Source organism: Cynocephalus volans, chromosome 6 (genome assembly GCF_027409185.1).
Source record: "Cynocephalus volans isolate mCynVol1 chromosome 6, mCynVol1.pri, whole genome shotgun sequence".
Taxonomy (NCBI): domain Eukaryota; kingdom Metazoa; phylum Chordata; class Mammalia; order Dermoptera; family Cynocephalidae; genus Cynocephalus; species Cynocephalus volans.
In genome coordinates, this window is record NC_084465.1 from 21,179,111 (window position 1) to 21,198,521 (window position 19,411).

Below are 19,411 nucleotides of genomic sequence, written 5' to 3' on the forward strand. Positions count from 1 at the left end.
ACAATATATATGCTAGTAATATTGATTTAATCAACATATCTCAAAGTCCAACCCCCAAAATACGTATAATCGATTTTGATTCAATAAATAAAATAAACTAAAAAAAGAAAAGAAATTGTTGAGGTCCCCAAAGGATGTTTTCTTGGAGAGACATCTGTATAGCGGAACTTCATGGTGGTCACTGTCCACCCCTTGCACTGCACAGATCCACTTTCCCATATATGTTCAGGAAACAACTCCTCCCTATTTCCTATTTCCTGTAAGGTGCCTGAAGGTAACCTTAGAAGAGGGGTGTTAATGAGAAGAAGTACAGCCCCCATTACTGCCTTTAGTCTTGAGGCTGCAATATGATGCCAATGATGCTGGCTCATGGGACATACTTTGATGATGTGTTCATTCTCCGCCTCCTCCACTATCCATTCTAAACTTCTTTCAACCCCAGCCACCATCTTGGCTGGTCTTGGATACATTCCTGAAGGTGTAATTAAAGCCTTCCTTCCTGAGGAGTCTGAGCTCTTGAATTACAACCTCCTCAGGCCTGAACTACTGCATGTGTCCACTCACAATTAAAGTCGGGCAAGGGAGTAATGAGATGCACCCAAGTGTTCCACATGTATACCCCTAATGTGTAAAAACAGCTCACCTCCTACTGCTGATCAGGTCAATTACCCCTGCCAACATGGTGACTCTTATCACTTGTTGGCCCCTGATCACAAGGAGCTCAAAGTGCACTGATGGCAGCAGTAGCTTATAGTTCAATGGGACCCTTGCTATGTCCTCTGGCAAGCAAGCGGTCTTTTTGGGTGACAGGACCTTTAACCCCGCAGAGCCCAGCATTACAGAATGGGAGCACAGTATCCTCAGTGGGTCATTAGGAGCGATGGAAAATGGTCCCACTCCTGCTTTTCCTCTTATTTCCCGGACCCATATATTTTTTTCTATTGGAGACACTGTGCCACATGGACTCTGATATAATATATATACTGCATCTGAAAGGATGACTGCATTGTCTCTGAGCTTATGCTTAAGCTGGTGCTATTCCTTTAATGAGTATTCCAGTGCGCTATGAGCCTGGCTGATTCTGAATGGTGTGCAGTGGATTAAAAGGTATGGTATCTGAGATTATGATCTCTGCAACTATGATCTCTGCAGGAGGTTTTTTTCCAAAGGACATAGAAGTGGTGCACCTCCATGGCTGACACAATATTCAAGCTGCTGAAAATCAAAAATACCTGTTAACTCAGAATTCCATGCCCAGGGGAAACATCTTTCAAAAACGATGTTGAAGTAAAGCCTTTTAAAAACTAACAAAAGATGGGCCGGCCCGTGGCTCACTCGGTAGAGTGCGGTGCTGATAACACCAAGGCCCCGGGTTCGGATCCCATATACGGATGGCCAGTTCGCTCACTGGCTGAGTGTGGTGCTGACAACACCAAGTCAAGGGTTAAGATCCCCTTACTGGTCATCTTTTAAAAAATAAAAATAAAAAAAAAAATAAAAAAAATAAAAACTAACAAAAGCTGAGAGAATTGACAGCAGACCTGCATTTAAGAAGTGTTATATCAAGTTCTTCAAGCAGAGCTATGATACCTGACAGACATTTATACGTATATGAAAAAACAAGAGCTAAATGTTAACATAAAGGTAATTATAAAATACATTTTTCTCATTCTTTTAAAATTTTTATTTTTTGGCAGTTGGTTGGTACAGGGATCCAAACCCATGACCTTGGTGTTACCAGTACTAACCGGGTAGCCCCTCTTTTTTTTTTTAAGAAATGATTGATATCTAAAGCAAATACAGTAACACTGTATGGGGGGGGGTTATAACATATGTAAAAGTAAAATACATGACAAAAATAGCACAAAGAATGAAAAGGAGGGGCCAGCCCATGGCTCACTTCGGAGACTGTGGTGTTGATAACACCAAGTCAAGGGTTAAGATCCCCTTACAGGTCATCTTTAAAAAAAAAAAGAATGAAAAGGAGAAATTTGAAATATATTGTTGTTAGATTCTTATACTATATGTGAAGTGGTACAATATTATTTGAAGGGATACTGTGATGTATTAAAGACATAAACCCTAGGGCACCCACTAAAATAATTTCAAAAAAAGGCATAACTAAAAGGCCAATAGTGGAGGTGAAATGGAATAATAAAACATACCCAATACAAAAGAAAGCAGGAAAAGAGAGGGGAAAAAAAAAAGGATGGGACAAATAAAAAATAACTAGCAATACAGTAGATTTAAATCCAACCATATCAGTAGTTATATTAAATGTAAATGGTTTAAACAGCCCAGTTAGAAAGTTGTGATCATGAGATTGTGTTAAAAAGTAGGACCCAATTTAGATTGTCTATAATATATGCTGCTAGCACTTCAGCCTTGGCCCCAGAATGAACACACAAGGCTTTCTTTTTTCTCTTTTACCTTTTTGGGAATCGTTGGGCATCTCAAACCAATAAATTAAGATCTTTCATCAGTTCTGAGAAACTCTCAGCCATTATCTCCAAATGTTGTCTCAACTACATTTTCTCTTTCTTCTCCTTCTGGAATACTAATTATATTTGGACCATCTCACGACATCCTGTATCTCCTTTGTTCTATGTTTTGTATTTTGCTTCATTTTGTCTCTGTGAGTTTTACTGTGAATAAATCTTCTACCATAGCGTTCACTAATTTTCTTTTCAGCTCTGCCTAATCTTCTGTTAAACCCACATGCTGAGTTCTTAATTTTGGTGATGGTCTCTATCAGTTTTATCATTTCTAAATGGATATTTTTCAACTCTGCGATGTTGGTTTTAATCACTTCTAGTTCCTTGTAGAAATTTTAAAGTTTACCTTTTTTCTACAAAAGAGAAAATGTAATTGTTTTATTACCTCTCTCTGATAATTCTAATACTCAGTGTCTCTGTAGATTTTGTTTTCTGTTGTCTATTTATGTTTGTTTTATTGGGTTCTGATTTGAATTGTCTTGATTTCATGTATATTCCATAATTTATTGTTTCTTGGACATTTTATTTTAAAAGTTACTTTTAGATATAATTTAAAAGCTGGGATAATCCTGGCTTCCTCCACAGAATTTTTGTTTCCTTCTACCAAGCACCTGATGGTGTTAGTAGTCCAAGGGCAAAGCCTAGATCACCTAGATGACCCACTGGAGTTGAATCCCTACCCTTACTTTCTTAAGTGGGGCCGTCTCAGGTCCCAGTCAAGGGCAGAGCATCTCCCACTTCTGCATGTGTTTAATTCAAACCCCTGTTCCTTTGGCCTCAAGTGCCCATGAAACCACTACACTTTTCAGCTGCTCCCCTCAGATTAGCAAATGGCCCAAGGTAAAAGCAATGGTGCATTAGCATATTTAACAAGGGGGGGATCTTTATCCGTTGGCAGCCTGAGGACTCTTTACCTTTCACCCTTGACCAAAGGCAGCCTTATCTCTCAGATACCTGTTTTGGATGATCAAATGCCCCTTGAACAGAAATGGCTTCAATTTACCTCTTTAAGCTCCAACTCTTTCCCAGTTCAAGGCCTACTATATTTCTATGTCTTTGATGATTTTTAGTGTATATTTCTGGTATTTATCCAACTTCTTTTTAGTTGTCTTTAGTGAAAGGATAATGGGACTTATATTCAGTGAGCCCTCAAGAGTCAGAAAGTAGAGTGAAGAGATTCAAATACGGATGGTCCTGGAGATTCATTCCTTTCCCTCTTTCATTATTGTGGCACATTATTTTTCGAAAAATATTTACTCACTTCCTCCAACCTCCAGCTCTTTTGATGTTGAATTTGACCATGCAACATGCTTTGACTACTGAGATGTTACCAAATGTGGCACAAGGAGAGACTTGCAATGTGCTTGCATATTTGGGCTTGCCCTCCTGTACCTTTGCCATTGCCCTGAGAAGAGTTTTCCTTCATCCTGACTCCCAGAATGAAAGCAATCCTGAGCTGAGCCTAACCCGCAGAGAGGAGCCAATCCCAGCTGAATTTGCAGAGCCACCCAGATGAGCCCAGCTTAAATCTGTTGATCCCCCAGTTGACCTGCAGTTGCATGAGAGAGAATAAATGACTATTGTTTTAAGCTACTGTATCTTGTGGATAGTTTGTTACACAGAACTTTTGTGGTAATAGCTAAAAATACACGTAGCCCAGCAAGAAGATTGCTCAGCAGGTCCAAGTTAGCTGGACAGAAAAAAGGTTATTTTCATAATCTGAGCTCCAGAAGCTTCTCCTCTCTAACAAGGTCATTTCCACAACCAGGAAGTTCTCATTGTTACATAATTGCCTAGATAGTCCCATTTTCCTTTCTCTATATGTAGTTAAAACATCACAGGAGTCTCTGGTCTATCAACTGAAATCCCCCCTTTTTGAGGAGGGGGATATACGTAGGTTGGTTACTCCAAGCTTAATTAAGCATATGCCTATGTGGGATAATGAAGAATAATGCCTAACTGCACATCTGCTAGCATTTTCCCCTACTAAATCTTATTTTACATTTATACTACACAGCACTAGTAGTGTGTGTGCTTCTGCCCCCTTTGCACAATAAGGGAGGCTAATCAGAATTATCTTGTATGCTGTTACTGGAAGCCAGAAACTCCAATGACTCTGTTAAAAACCCATCACCAAAATAACAAATCTTACTATTTTATCATGTGCATTTTTCGTATGTTTTTGTATTATCACTGGTATATAGGAATGCTACTGATTTTTGTATGTTAGTATTGTATCCGACAACCTTGCCGAACTCTCTTTACTTTTTATTATTTGCTCATATAGTCTCTTGAATTTTCTATACTGAAAATATTTATATGATAATTTTTTCTCTTTCTTTCTAGTTCTTATACATTGTTTCTTTTTATGTCTTTTTGTATTGGCTATATCCTGCAATATGATGCTAAATAGTAACCACAACAGTAGTGAGCATCCTTGTCATGTTTTAAAGAAAATGCTTTAAAAATTTCACTACTAAGTGTAATGTTTGCTATAGGTTTTTAGTGGACTAACGAAGTTCCCACTTATTCTTGTTTTGTAAAAATAGACACTTTAATCATTGAGCATTGACTTCTATTGAAAGTTTTTTTCTGCATCTATTAGAATGATCATATGTATTTTCTTTTTTAATCTGTTGTTTGATAAATTATTCTGCATTAATGTCCATAAGTGAAAAAGTTGAATAAGGATAGTTGGATAAGGGAGGGAGTATCTATTTCTTTTTTAAAAAAATTAATTTATTATTATTATTATTATTTATATTTGAAGATGTTGTGGAGCAGTTGGGGGGAGGGAGAGAGGAAAAGGGGGAGGGGAATATGGTGGGAGGTGGGGGGGGGTTATAGTCAAGACCTGTGGCACCCTCCCCCATTCCAGCAGGGGAGCTTGGGAGCTTCTGGTGGCAGCTCAGTTGTGGCTTGGCTCGATGTGGACTTCAGAGGGTTGTGGCTGAGGCCCTCTGTACACCCCCAACCTGGGAGCCTGGGGCACTTCTGATGGCAGCCCAGTGGTCATCACTGGGCTGGATGCAGATGTTGGGGGATGTGGCTGAGGCCTCTGGCCCCCCACTGCCCTGGCTCGGGAGTCTGGGGCACTTCCAGCAGTGGCCTGGTGTATTATCTGTTTCTTGAATGGGTGGCAAAACTAGTCTGTAAAAATATTCATATCTGATATCTTTCCATAGGGGAAACTTGATGACTAATTCAATTTTTTCATAAATATGTCCCTGAATAATGTAATTATTTTCATGGTGATATATATCACACATATAAAGGAGAGTTCAAAATGTATTTGCATCTCTTAAAAATAATAGTAACATGACCACCTGTGTCTACAACATAGATTAAGAAATAGGCCAGCACTAGTTCCTTAGAAGATCCTGTGTAACCCCCCAAGGTCACATGCCTCTTTCTCTCCATCGGAGAAACCATATCTTGAATTTTGTATAAAACATTTACTTGTTTTTCTTTGTTATTTTAACTCTGTATATGTAACCCTCTGCAATATTATTTAGTTCTGCTTATTTTTTGACTTTATGTAGAATATTTCATACTGTTATCTATTAATCTGTGACTTTCTTCCTTTGCCCTGTATTTTCTTTGAAACTGAAGCTGTAATTTATTTATTTTTTTCTTTCTTACTGTATGGTATTACACTGTATTCAATTACTGCAATTTATTTATCCATTCTACTATTGGTCAACATATGGGTTGTTTCCAGTATTTTTGTTATGACAACTAATGCTGCTGTTCAAGTTCCTGGTTCACCTGTGTAAGATTCATGAACAGCCATTCAGGAATGGAACTACTTGTAGGGTATACATTAACAAGCCATTTGTATTTCCTCTTATGTGAACAATTCAAAAAAATCAATCCACCAAACTACAGCCTGAGAGCCAGCTACCTGTTTTGGTAAATACAATTTTACTGGACCCAGAGTTGGGATTAGGGGAAGGGAAATGAGGCAGCATTGTATAAATTTAGGTTTAGAGCTTATTTTTATATTTTGTTCATCATGCAATTTTTAAAAAAATGCTTTCTCAAAATATTTTTTACCTTGATAACTGAGATTTTTGGTCTCCCTTAAATTTTGTGCCCAAGGCAAATGCCTTACCTCAACCTAGTCCCAACCCTGCCTTAGTCTAAACCACACATTATCTCTAGGCTGCACTTCTGCAACAGCTTCTTAACCAGCCTCTCCACTTTGACATTTGCCAACCATCTCTGATCCATTTTCCACATAGCAGCCATAGCAATCTTTTGAAAAGATAAATTGAGTCATGTTACTCCTCTCTTCAAATGGTTTAATTGTCTCTTATTCTACCCAGAATAAAATCCCAACTTCATGTAAAGCCCTGCATAATTTGGATTTTGCCTTCTTCTTTAACTCATCTCCTACCACTCTGCCTTTGCATTCTGTATTAGTCCATTTTGTGTTGCTATAACAGAACACCTGAGACTGGGTAATTTATAAAGAACAGAAGTTTTTTGACTTACGATTCAGGGACAGGTGTATCTGGCGCGGGCCACAGGCTGCTTCTATTCATGATGGAAGGTGACAGGTAGCCTGCAGGTGCAAGCAGATGGCATGGCAAAAGGATGCAAGAGAGAGAGAGAGGGGAAGTGCCAGGGTTTTTTAAACAACTAGCTCTTGGGAACTAATAGAGCGAGCACTCACTCATTACTCCCCCCACCTAGGGAGAGCATTAATCCATTCATGAGGTATCCGCCCTGTGTCTCAAACTGCCACACTGGGGATCAAATTTCCATGAGTTCCAGGAGGAAAATACATCCAAACTCCATCACATTCTATGCCCCAACTTCACTGGCAAACTTTCCATTCCTGGAATATGCTAAACTTGTTCCTAGAGCAGGGTCTTGGCACAGGACATTCTTTAAATGGATAATCTCTTCTAATCCTTTAAATCTCAGATCTAAGTCATCTCTTCAATCTAAAATAAATCCCTTCCTGATATTCTTTCTATCCACTGTGCTTTTTCCTAATACTTTGACAATGTAAGTAATTCGCTTATTATTTTGTCATCCGTTTGTCTCCCTATTTTTTTTTTTTTTTTTTGGTAACTGGCCAGTATGGGGATCTGAACCCTTGACCTTGGTGTTATCAACACCAGGTTCTAACCACCTGAGCTAACCAGTCAGCTGTCTTTCCTTTTAAGCCCTAAGATCTTTGAGAGAGCTTAGTGCTTTGCTTACTACCATATAACCAATATTTAGCACCCAAATACTAAATGATTAGAACTAAAAAATAAAATAAAATAATGATAAAACCCAAAGTGAATGTGGTTTTCGAAAAAAAAAAAAGACCCACAAATAAAGAAGTATTAGTATTCCTTAATATTAAAGCAATATGGCCATAACAAGGGTCATTTCCTTTGGCCTCATAGTTCTACATTTGAGACTTTATCCAAAGAATATGACTTGAAAATTTTATTTATTTAAAATATCCATATATATTAATAATAACTTTTTCTTTTGGTGGTGGTGGCTGGCTGTTACAGGGATTGAACCCTGGAACTTAGTGTTATCAGCACCATGCTCTAACCAACTGAACTAACCGGTCAGCCCCCATATATTAATAATTTACAATAATTTAAAAAATGGGAATCAATCCATATCGCTGGTTGCCCATTAACTCTCTCATTTTCATTCTCCTTCTTCAGCCTAGATAAACCCAACTGTATGTCATTTCTTCAGCAGAACCCGAGCAGATGAGCATTATTGGAGAAAAATCACTACGTTGGGCAAAATACAATTGCCATGATTTTTAAATTTACCAGTCTCAAATGGGCAATCATTAGTTCCCTGCTGTTTTTCTGATGAAATTGTCCTCCTATTTACTACAGACGCTATCTCAATATTCACCATTCACCTTCTACCAAATAAGCTACCATCCACAAGGCCATTTAAATCAGAAAATCAGAGTCGTGCATGAGAATGCCTTCATATCCAGTTCATCACCAAGTTCTATTTTTTCAGTCTCAAAAAATATATTTTAAATTCATCACCTCCTTTCTATCTTTACTGCCATCACAATCAGAGCCACCATCTGGATGACTTATGTATTCTCTTAATTAGTTGTTCCATTTTCATTCTTGCCTTTCTCCAGTCCATTCTCCACCCAGCAGAATGATCTATTTTTAAAAATGTATAAAACTAATTCATACACTTAACAATAAATCAATGTGGCAATTTATAAAGAAGAAGTTATGTTCTCCCTCCACCCCTTTTCAATTGCAATCCTCCCAGGTAACCAACTACACACTAAATATTTGAGGTGTATGGATGCTTCCTTTCTTTTTTCTGTGATTATACAGAAATGTATTCATATATTTTTACCTTGGTTCTTTTTTGTTTCTAAAAAAGGATTACATTATATACAATATATTATGGTGTAATTCATTTACTTATTCTTTACCTAATAATATATTATGGGTATTCCTCCAGGTCAATATGAAGTGTTTTTTCTTTCTCTTTATATAGCCATGTAATATTCCAGAGAATGGAAGTACTGAAACTCAATTAATAATTTTCCCATGGATGGACATTGAGTAGCATGCTTTTTAACACCATACTCCAACCAACTGATCTAACTGGCCAACCCTGCAGCATGCTTTAAAAAATGTAAATTAGATCATATCTCTTTCCTCCATAGGCTTTCCTTTTCCATGGAATGAGAGCTACATTTCCTACCATGGCCTATAAGCCCCTGGATAATCTGACCTTTGACTATCTTTATCTTTTGGGGGGGGGCAGTTGGCCAATACATAGATCTGAACCCTCGTTGCCTCTCTTTAAGTTCACTTTATGCCACTCCTCTCCTTCACCATATTCCACACTTGCTTTCTGGTGAAGTTTTATTTATCACTTCATGACCCTGCATATTTCCCACTTTTAACTCGGTAAAGATGGTCTCTGACTACCCTCTTCTCCCCCACCAATGTAAATTAGGTTCCCCTTCTTATACTTTCTTGTAACATCTTGTAAACAACTCCCTAGTACCAGCTGTAATAACATATAAGAAATTACACTTATATGCTTGTATTTATTTATATATATGATTATTTAATCCCTGCCTTCTCCACTAGGCACTATGCCCTATAAGGACATGGACTGTGTTTTGCTGACCACTGTTTTGTTGTACCAGCAGCATCAAGTACAATGTCTAAAGGTAAAAGACATTTATCAAGTGAATAGATAATATGTCTTACATTGAGGAATCATTAGATAAGCTACATAAGTTAAATTAAAATTTTAAAATTATAAGGGAATTAAGTGTTACATGGATAAGGGTATATGAAATTACACATACACACACGTATACAAGATAAATGAGAATCTGGTAATACAGTGTAGTATAAGAAGTGCTGGCCTGAGAGGGTATTGATTACTGTCACTAATTTGTTGGTACCTAGGAACTGCCACTTCCATACAATCAGTCTCCATCAATGATTGATTCTCAATATAAGTGTGGCATTGCCCCCTAGTGTTGGATACTCTGGGAGGTATTACTGGCCTTTAGAGTACAGGGACCAGGTATGCTAGCTAGACTTCCTGCATAATGTGAGATTGTTCCTCACAGTGAAAAATTATTTTGTATCCCTCATGACTTTTAAATGTCCCACCATAGGCGAAAAACCTGTTTATAATTATCTGAACTTAAAATGCAACCTGTCTTACATATAAACACAAGGTTGTCTGTTGTTCGTTTTAATTCTAACAGTGAACATTTTAGAAATGCATCTACAGTGAACACTGAGGACAGATTAGTGTTGTACACCAGAGATGTCCCAAACACATCTCTGTCAATTGATATTTGTAGCTTTCACATTCATGGAGATTTTATTTATAAGAGCTAGCAAACGATGACTTGATTATAGTTTCCAGAATAGCCATGCCTGACTATTTACACATTGAAATATAAATAATTTTATTATTTTCTTTGTAGTTTTTATATTATAAGTAGGGCATTATTTTGATTTAAAACAAAATCACATATGTAGATAGGTTATATTAGCTATGAATTTCATTTTAGGCTAATAAAGAGGACATTATGAAAATATTTATTTAAAAAAGGGTTGTTGGGTAAGATACGGTTGCCACTGGACTAGGTGATGCTTAAGATTTCTTCCAGCTCTTCAATGGTTTTAATCTTCAGTAATGGAAAAGATTACTTTTATTTTGTTCTTTCCATTATTTTGTTCATATTCCACAATAAAACTGGGAATATATACAAGAAAAATAAACATACATTAAAAAAAACACGTCACCTATACCAAACGTTTAGGCATTTAGTTACGTAAAGGTGAATCCAAATGATTTCCCAAGTTTCTATGTTAGGTAATCATTTCATGATTCTATAACTTCAAATTTATGGTAAAATGTGTTTCTTACATATTTTAAGTTTTCACCAAATAATTGTTGTCTTATCAGTTATGACATACTTTGCATTTTAATTATGTATTTTAAAAATTGATTGCCTCCTCTCCCCTCTCCCTCACACACTAGAATGGGAACAGGGAATTTTGTCTGTTTTCCTCCCCGCTGTATTCCCAATATATAGAACAGTGCCGGGCAAATAAGAGGCGCTCAATGAGCACTTGCTGTCTGAACAGATGAAGAATACACACGATAAGCAAAAACGACTGCTTCGAGCGCCACTTCCACCAGAGTTCTAGGAGGCAAACGGGGAGGACCAGTAAATTGACTGATTTTTGTGACTGAGGATTCATCGGCGCTTGCGGGGACTGCGGCTTCATTCTTGCATTCTTTGGGATATGCTGACGTGTGCGTAGTCTGTGAACTTGACGCACACCGCTGGGCAGGTAGGACACTGAAGTCCGCGCGTTTTCATATTCACACCATCAGAGACACACGTTATTGCAAGTGCACGGCTCTTTTGTTCTCTTGTGCAATCTGCACAGGCCAATTTAGGATATTTGTTCACTGGAGATCTTATGGTGAGGATGGGATCTAGGATGGTGGCTCCAAAATGCGCAAAGACGGGGAAACGAGTTAACGCTCCTTTTCCCAAACACACGCTAGGTCTGTATAAAATTCTCACCCTAGATCAAATCCCGCGCTCTTCCTACCCCTAACCTGCCTCCACCTCCACCCCGCCCCCTTTAGATACCTGTGGTGGGCGGGGCAGACTCGTTCTCTACTCCACAAATTGGTTAAGCTCGCTCCGAGTTTTGGGATCCCACATTTCAGCAAACACCGAGGCAAAGGAACCACTAACGAAAATCGCCGACCAGATGACATTGGAGCAGCACACGCAGGCAGGGAAGGAAGCAAAACACGAAGAAAGACAGCAGGTTCACAACCACGAGAGGTGGGCGATCCCGTCCGACCTCTCAGTGAGGACTTCAACTCCCGGCTTGCCCCTGGGCCGTTGCCTTCCGTGGACTACAACTCCCAGAGTGCTGCGGGAGCGGCCGCCGCAACCTCCCACTCGGCCGCCAGCCTCGCCTCCCGCCCCTCCCCCGCCCCTCCCGGCCGGATCGGCGTGCGCCTGCGCACAGGAGGCCGGAGGAGTCTTACCCTAATGTAAGATGGTGGCCCGTCTGGCTGTGGAACCCACCGAAAGCTGAGAGTCTCTCTCTCAGCCGTAAAGGTCGGACTCGCTGAAGCAGTCAGACCCGGTTCTGAAGAGTTTTTTTCCCCGACACTCTTTCAGTGGTCTCTTGTGAGGACGCGGCAGCGCGAGGAGTCGGCTAAGGGAAAAGCGAGGCAAGGCAGGCGGGTGAGTCTGTGCGGGGCTGGGCTTAGGGGAAACCCAGGGCTGACCGGCTACGAGAGAGCGGAGGCTTCGCTGGGACTGTGCAGGCCGCACCCCCTCTCTCCCCACCCCCCGCCTCATCCTCACCCTCCTCCTCTGTGGTCTTCCTCCTCCTCCTTTTCCTCCCTGTCCCCTCTACGCCACAGCAGTTACCACCAGGAAAAGGGAGCGGGGCAGAAGCAGCGCGGCGGCGAGCACCGACTCTCCTTGGAGAATTTCTTCAATTGGGGAGCCGAGGCGGCTTCTCGTCTCCAGCCTTTCCCCCTACATTTTTATAGGGGCAGGATTCCTAGGTCGCGGTCCTCGTTTCCCCAGGTCCTTTCTCTTCTCTGACGTCCTTTCCCACTAGACCCCGTCTCAAAAGACCAAAGCCATCACTTCCACTCTGACCCGTGTTGCTGCTGCTCATTAATCCCAGTGCTCACTGCCCACTCGTCCTGCTGCTTGTTTTTTGCTCCACTGCTACCACTCTGGAGTTAGCCTTTGCCCCTTCTCTGGTGCTTGCAATCAGCCCCCAGTCTGTCTGCCACATTAGGGCTTCTTTCCATTTGCAGTCTTTCCTTTAACCATATCTGTCATCTTAAAGCTGCCCCTTAAGTATCTAGATTATGCTGCTGCTCCTTCTAACCCACCTGTTTCTCAGCCTTCTTGAGAATTGTCCGTTCCTCTACAGATCCTTTCAGCATACGCTTCCAGAAAAGGGGATGCCCCGTGTTGGCTCTTGAAAAGTAAAGGAAGTTGAGAAGTGAATAAAGTGAGGTAGGATACTATTAAACGCTATAAGTAGAGATCTCTTATCCAGGCTTCTCAGGAGAGGAACGTTTTCGTTCTGCTTTCAGTGATCTATCTGTCGCTTATTCACTCTGTTGGGATGTGGCTTTTGTTTTCTTCTTCTTCTTCTTCTTTTTTTTCATTTTGGACCGATTTCTGCATGCTACTAAGCGTTCTTTGAATTGCCTCACTTCAGAACACTTAATGTGGGCTCTGATTATACCAATAAATATTAGCTTAAGCCTTTTAAAATAAGATAAATCTGGCACGCACACAAAATTCATCTGTGAACTCCACAAGCAGATATAGTGATATTTTGATTATATGTGGGCTGTATGTGGGTTAAAGATGTCCTCTGTATTGAGAATTGATTATTGGCTGAGTTATACTGATGTTCACCTTAATCGATGGCATATTTTGTTTATGGTTCAGTGGAAATTTCCTCTCCAGCTAATATCAGATTTACTTAGTATTTTTGGTTTGGGGAAGTTCTCTCTTTTGACGTTTCTAGGATGATAGTTACCTGAATAAAATGTCTCTCTTGAAAATTCATTAGGTATGTATGCAAAAGAGAAATCGATTTTTTTTGTTGTTGTTGTTGTAAACCTAAATCCCTCAAATTTTCACCACAGAAAAGAGAGGGCAGGGAAAAGAAATGACTAAGCTGTGCACATACATGCATTTGGTGGTACTCAATGTCATCATTATCTACAGTAAAAAAGTGGAAAATTATGAGCAAGAGGCGGCTTATGATTTCCTTGTTTTGGTGAAAGCAAACTTGAAATGTACTGACTGATGGCATAATGAGAAGGACCAAACAGGATTACATAGATCAGACGCATACATCTCAAGTTTAAATAAACATAAATAATACATTATGTTCTTAAGATATATGTAAAAATGTTTAAAGTCATAGTAATCTCATGCAGCAATCTATCTCTTATTTGCAGAAGTAATAATACCTTAAGTGTAAATTCTAATATACAAGACGCCTTTAGTCACTTTTGCACATTACTGGATTATTGTATTTTTTACAAAATTTACCTATAAAACTTGAAAAAATCTTACATTTGGCTTTATATTCCCTTGGTTGTGATAAGTGATCTCTTTTACCATATGTAAACTAAGGTTAGAAAAGCTGTTTATAAAACTTTTTTCTTTCAGCCACTTAAGCCATGATTTGGGGAAATTAAATAAATCCCTGCTCTTAGAATTGGAAGCAATTTATATAGTAAACCTTGTCCTAAATTATGTCTTAGGGTTTTTAAAAAATTATTACTTATGTTTACTTTCCCAATAGGAGCATATTTAATACAATTGATCTTCAATTCTAAGTAAAAAATATATATATGTGTGTGTGTGTATATATATATATTTGATAATAAGCTGATGGAGAAGCTTTCTACTTTGAACAATCCTAACATAGGTTTAGACAATCCTTGGCAGTCATACTTAGCTGAATTGTAAGCATTGTGTTCTAGGAGAGGATTGATTGACTGGCAGAAGGTGGTAAATGATTTTAATGCATCTTTTCTTTTGTAAAGTTATTTTGCCTCACTAAATATTTTCTCAAGTAATTTTCTCACTCCATGCTTTTTGCCTGCAATTATCAAATTCTTACCTACAGCCCTCTGAAGCCAAAATGAATTTGCTTTGGCATCTTTAGTTAAGCACGTTTAAGAAGGTATCTAAAGTTCTTTGACATTTTGATAGGAAATAGGGAGCTGAGATTTCTAAATATTTTTGTATGGTTTAAGTTTTTAGATGTAACATTATGAGCATCACAGTTTCAGTCTTTCATGGTAACTTTTTTAAGTTGGAATACTTTCTGTCAGGTCCAATAGCTGATTCTTCAGATGAATAGATTATTTCTTTAAGAAGGTTATGAACATGAATTAAAGTTCGCTTATTCTACATTTGATTTCTGAAAATTGCATAGAGACATCTTTAATTCTGTTTGGGATGAGACAGTTATAATCAAATGGCAAAATACAAGAAAATAAAATAGTTTTGTAATGCCCTTTAGCTTCAATCTAAATGAGAGTACTAGTGATAAATTACAACACATTACTTTGTAAAAGGAAGAAGGTGTTGCCTAAGGATGAACTCTTAATATTGGGGGAGTTTTATTTTAAAAATGACTTTATGTGTTTTAAGAGAATGAAAAAATATCTTCTCAGTTTAAGCAGTTTGGTTTTAGAAGTCTTCCCTTTCTCCTCCCTACTCCTGGTTTTGAAATGAAGCTACCCTCTACATTTTAATGATTTTTTTTTATGCAATTGCAAATAATATTCAGTTGAATCCAAGTTCAGTGTTGCTGTTTTTATAGACCATTTAAGTGAAATAGAAAGCTTTAATTTGTGAGAACTTCCATCTCTGCTGAAAATTCAGTTAGGTAGCTCTCTGTCAGTATCTGTAATACTATCTTGACTTTTTGTGAAGGAAGTTACATTCAGCTCACCTGGTTCAGAAGAAAACAGTAGGGAAATAGGTTATAGAGATTTTTGCTGTTCTAGAAACAGTATAACTAGAATGTACTACGTACTTCTCTCAAAGGATTTCTTAATCTAAATGGAACTTGTAAATGGTTTTTATCCCACTGGAATAACATGTATTGGATTAAATTTGTTAACACATTTTGAGATTTTATGAATTTTGTTACCTCAAAGATATTTTTTTCTTTCATCAAAAGAAATTACATGCCACTAAAAAGAAGATAATTACTTTTATTAGCTATGAAAGCCAAACTTTAACAATAGTACAACTACAAGGCAATTTCTGTATAAGTTTATTTTTCTTCTAAGGAGTTTATTTGTGAGGATAGCTTCTTTATTATTAGACTCTTTATATAGGAGGGTTGTCCTGTTTTAAACTTTAATTGCATTGAGTAGTGGGCAGATGATGTGTTGCTAGTAGGATGAGCCTTACTATTAGTATAGGTGTATATCTCAGATATTTGTTCAAAAATAAATTTTTTTTAGTTACGGTTAAAAATCTCATCTCTTAGGTATTTAAAGCAGTTGTGGAGCAGAATTTGAAATGAAAATAATCAGCTTGTGCATGTGCCTAAAACCAGTCTAGAAAAAAAAAAGTCAAGGCAAAAAAGCAGTGTAATTAGGAGAAGAAAATGCTTTCACTTAAAAAACAAACAAAAAAAGTAGGTGTTGTATTACTGCTTTTGGAAGGCATTAGTGAATGATGTAGGGAAAATTGTGAATTTTGATAGACTGAAATTTTTTTTTTTTTTTTTTTTTTAAAGATGACCGGTAAGGGGATCTTAACCCTTGACTTGGTGTTGTCAGCACCACACTCTCTGAAGTGAGTGAACCGGCCATCGCTATGTAGGGATCCGAACCCATGGCCTTGGTGTTATCAGCACCACACTCTCCCGAGTGAGCCACAAGCCGGCCCTTGATAGACTGAAATTTCAAAGGAGTGGAACATTCCCTAACAGCAACAAACAAATACATTGTCATTAAGCACGAATTTTCTTAAGCATGTTTTTTAGTCCTTGAAATAGGAAGTGCTAATTTTTCTGATTACTTAAGAGCCTATTAATTTATTCCTTGTTAGGGCATCAGATGTCTTCAGATTGTGAAGTTCCTGAGATAATATTGACTGATTTGGGTTATTGAACATTGGTTGTAGCAACTTTTTCTCCTTTTCCTTCTAATTTTCTGCCTCTCATATTTTGCTTATGATTTTTTCCAATGTTTTTTATTTTCAGCAATTATTTGGGTGGACCTTTTTGTGACTGCTGTAATTGAATGAAAATTTGTTATATAAACTGTATTGCTTTTGTTGGTAAGATTGATTTTTTTTGGATGGCGATCCCCTCCATTTTGTTTATAATTTTCTTCTAAATCACTTTTATTAATTCTTAGATGAGAATTAGGTGCTGCAAATTCTCTGTCAAATTAAATCTTTCCAGAAACTTTATTTGTTGGGTAAAGAAAGTGCTATAATGTATTTTTGTTTTGTCATTTAAAATGAAGGAAAGACATGGTTAGTACTTTTTTAAGAAGAAAGTTTTTGTGAAAAATTTTAAACAAGTACAAAAGTAGATATGAACCATCATGTATCTGTCACTCAGCTTCAAAGATTGTCAACTCATAGCTGATTTGGTTTTATCTATACCTCCACTTACTTTATCCATCCTTCCCCTACTCTTTGCCCTGCATTATTTTGAAGTAAATCCTAATCTTCACATTATTTCATTTGTATTAGAACTCTTTTGACATAATAAAATACCTTGATTTTATTAAGATTATTCGATCAGTTTTTCAAATAGTCTGTGTGTGCTTATTGTAGACCCACTTCTTGGAATATGGCACAACATCTTCTTAGAGTTTATTATCTTGTCAGGAACACTTTCGTAATTATGTAACTAGGACTATCCAAAGCAGTATCCAAATAATGTGTTTTATATATAGTATGAGTCCAGTATGTTAGTGTAGGGATATCTTGAGACTGAAGTTCTAGGAGGGAGGCTTCGTGGAGAAAGTGGGACTTGGATAAAGAGTATGTACTATTTGTATAGGCAGAGCATCTCCAGAAGGAGAACATTCCATACATTCCATGAAGGGATTGGAAGCATGTCTTAGTCTGTTTAATGCTGTTCTAACAGAATACTACTGACGGTAATTTATAGTGAACAGAAATTTATTTGACTCATGTTTCTTAAGGCTGGGAAATCCAAGAGCATGGCTTGGTCATCTGGCGAGGGCCCTCATGCTGCATCATTCCATGGTGGAAAGCAGAAGAGCAGGAGAGGTGAGAGGTCAAGAGCAGAGGGGTCTGAACTCACTTTTTATCAGGAACCTCCAATAAAGGCATAATCCATTCTGAGGCTGGAGTCCTCAGGCCTAATCATTTCTTAAATGTCCCACCTCTTCATACCATCACAATGGCAATTAAATTTCAACTTGAGTTTTGGAGGGGACATTCAAACCATAACAAAGCATGAGCAAACACTTGGTGGTAGGGAACAGTATGATGTAGAGGGAAGTAAGGAGTCTGATCTCAGTGGAATAAAGTGTTAATTTCCGGGAATGGTGGCAGATAAATTTCTAAAAGTAGGGTAGAGCTAGATGGTGAAAGTTGTATTCATTGTCAGTTTGAATTTGATCTGCTAAGCAATAAGAGCTACAAGAGTTTGGTAGGGGGGCAGGAAGTAACATGATGAAAGTGTTTTGTAGAAAGATGACACTTTCGGTAGTGTGCAGCATCTTTTGGGATTGCCAGTTGAGTTTTGTTTGAAAAATTAAAGAGTGCAGGCCACTGAGGTAAGGGGCCATCTGAAAGAATGGGTTTGGCAGTTAATTAATTCCGTCTTCTCTTTAGTGTCTTTTACCCAAAAGTGACAACAAGGTTTGGGGGATTAGAGGACTGAGGAAGTATGGTCTATTTGTCTTTGATAGTGAACTGCAATTTGTTATCCAAGACCCACTTTTGGAAAGGAAGTGATACATGATTACTCAAATAATAACCTCAAAAAATTTTGGTAGAAAATAGCTCCCAGTGTTTTTGAATAATTTTAGATATTCATTCACTAGGAATAAGAACTTGGAAAATAAAGAAACATTATCTTTATTTTATGGTAGTAAGAGATGGAACATATTTCATTTGTAAAAGAGAAATTTATGCCTCCTCTGCTTCCTGTGTATATATTAGTTCAGAAGAGGTGTTAGGAGACTTATTATATTTGAATAGCTATTACCAGTGAATATTATTGGATATCTTTAAAGTTTAATAATGGCCTGATTAGAGGAGAAGGAATGGCAGAAAATTCAGATGAAGTAGGGCATTAAATATTGCTCCAAGCTCCCTTAAAGATGGATAAGGTTAGGTCAGCAAGCTAAAGAAGAATGTAGGCACGTTGTGAAATGAAAATTTATCTTTTGATTTACTTTGATATACTTTGTTTTGCAAAGGTGGTATTAAAAAACAGATCTGGTTAAACAACAACCATATTTATTTTGGTTGGATTTTTTTTAAACTTCTGAGATCCTTGAAGTTATTCTCTTACACTTTTTCTTTTATTCTTTGTTTTGCTTTCTTGACCCTCATTAAGCCAACTTTCTGCAGCTATTGTATATTTCTGGATAACATGCTTCCTTTGCTTTGTGAAGGAAAATTTTAAATCTTATTTTATTATGTATTTATTTTTTGAAGTCACTGGCTTTTAATTAGTTTAACCTTTAAGCTTTTAAAGGTATAATCAACCAGGTAAGGGTGACAGGGAATATTTCCCAACATTTTTCATGTAAACTCAAATTTTAGGCTCTTCTTTGGAGTAAAATAGTTTCTTCACTGTTTTCCAAGTTGCAAAAATTCTCTCTCCATC

The 19,411-nt window shown here is 37.8% G+C and overlaps 1 protein-coding gene across 8 annotated transcripts in view; it reads left to right on the plus strand.

Moving 5' to 3' along the window:
- Window positions 1–12,048: 12,048 nt before the first annotated feature.
- CNOT4 (CCR4-NOT transcription complex subunit 4) overlaps window positions 12,049–19,411 on the plus strand; it is a 122,869-nt gene continuing 115,506 nt past the window's right edge. For 7 of the 8 annotated variants that reach the window (XM_063101350.1, XM_063101355.1, XM_063101352.1 and 4 more), the window contains exon 1: window positions 12,049–12,258. The gene's annotated coding sequence lies outside the window, so the exon portion shown is untranslated. Of the gene's footprint in view, window positions 12,259–12,967; window positions 13,054–19,411 lie in introns of all 8 variants that reach the window. The other variant, XM_063101351.1, reaches the window with a different exon arrangement.